Genomic DNA, 254 nt, shown 5'->3' with positions numbered 1-254 from the left:
TCGTTTTTAAATTTAATTTTGAAGTAGTGTCTCACTCTGTACCTCTGGCTGTCCTGGAACTCACGCTGTAGACCTGGCTGGACTTGAACTCACAGAGAGTTGGCTGTCTCAGCCTCCTGATGGCTGGGAGTAGAGGTGTGAGCCACCATACCCATTTGTTCTGCTGTGTATCATAGTTTCAAGGACCTGGGAGTGTGGCTCAGTACTACACACACACACACACACACACACACACACACACACACACACACACA

Source organism: Psammomys obesus, unplaced genomic scaffold, assembly GCF_907164565.1.
Source record: "Psammomys obesus unplaced genomic scaffold, mPsaObe1.curated_primary_1811, whole genome shotgun sequence".
Classification (NCBI taxonomy): Eukaryota; Metazoa; Chordata; class Mammalia; order Rodentia; family Muridae; genus Psammomys; species Psammomys obesus.
This window is presented reverse-complemented; position numbering follows the sequence as displayed.